The sequence below is a fragment of the Geospiza fortis genome, unplaced genomic scaffold, assembly GCF_000277835.1.
Source record: "Geospiza fortis unplaced genomic scaffold, GeoFor_1.0 scaffold1215, whole genome shotgun sequence".
NCBI lineage: Eukaryota > Metazoa > Chordata > Aves > Passeriformes > Thraupidae > Geospiza > Geospiza fortis.
In genome coordinates, this window is record NW_005054724.1 from 9,660 (window position 1) to 11,096 (window position 1,437).

Consider the following 1,437-nt stretch of genomic DNA (forward strand, 5'->3'; position numbering starts at 1 on the left):
CCCCCCCGGCCACTGCTGGCCAGCTCCTGGAGCAGGGAGGAGGGAGCCTTCCCAGCCGGGTCCCTAATGAGCTGTTAATTAGTGTTTGGAAATGCCAAGTGTAATTAGCAGGGAGGCTCCGTGCCAGTTCCCGGGTCTGCCTCTCCAGCCCTGCCCCGGGCTGCCCTTGCTGCTCTCCTGCCCAGAGCCTAGCTACCCCCAAAACCCCAGAGCTGGGGGCACCGAGCCCCCCAAAATGTCACACTGGGCTCCTTTAGCCGCAGCTCAATCCCTGGGGACATTTAGTCCCCAAACCTCCAGAGTTCAGGACATTTAAGCCTGTAGACCTCCATCTCTGGGTGTACTGAGTCCCCCAAGCCCCCCAGACTTGGAGGCATTTAGCTCCCCAAATCTTCAGAGCTGGGGTTACAAAACCCCAAACCCCCAGAGCAGGGAAGATTTATCCCTCCAAAGCCCTTAGATCTGGGGTTACAAAACCCCAAACCCCCAGAGCAGGGAAGATTTATCTCTCCAAAGCCCTTAGATCTGGGGTATTTAGCCCAGACTTCCAGCCCTGGGGACATTTACCCCCTCAGACCTCCAGTGCTGGGACCAGTTACCCGCCACCCCAAAGCAGGGTCACCCCAAAGGGAGGGCTGGGCTGGGGGGGGTCCTGCTCTCACCCTGCTCTCCTGGCCCCGCAGATACCGCACCCCGTCCGAGCTGCACAACGACAACTTCTCCCTGTCCACCATCGCCGAGGGCTCCCACCCAAACGTAAGGAGCTGTGTGGCCCCATCCCCCCGTCCCTCTTCCTGTCCCGTCCCTGTCCCTCTGTCTGGTGACCTCTGACCCCCCATGATCCCAGCGCTGCCCTCCTGTCCCCGTCCTGCCATGGTCACAGCTCTGTCCCCTCGCTGCTGGCTCCCCGCTGACCGACACTGGACCGAGGCCAGGCAGGGGGGCAGTGTCACCCCCTGTCCCTTCCCCGTCCCCTCCTGCCTGTGTGGCTCCCCGGGAGCCGCCATCCCGAGCTCCCGATGGCTTTGGCTCGGTGTGAGGGTGGCGGGGTGGCTGTGCCGGTGTTCAGGGAGGGGACAGCGGGGCAGGCGGTGCTCCCTGGCTGCGGCATCGCCGGCAGGAGCGGCGGATGGCCGCGGGTGCTGCACAGTGGCACGCTGCGGGTGCTGCCGTGGTTGGGGTGCACCCCCGGCATCCCCGGGATCCAACCTGCTGTCTTTCGACTCGGAACAGAGAGAAGCGAAGGGCTTTGCGGAGCCGGAGGAGGAGCGTAGGTCCCTTTAGCCTTCCCCCACCCACGGCCGGTGTTCCCCGTCTTCCGACCGCCTTTAGCAGCCCTAGCCGCCCTGGCAGGAGGCCCCGGGGCCGGCTCCCTCCCCGCTGCCGAGAGGATGCGCCTCGGGATGAGCTCGGTGCCGCTCCCTGGCACATCCCCCG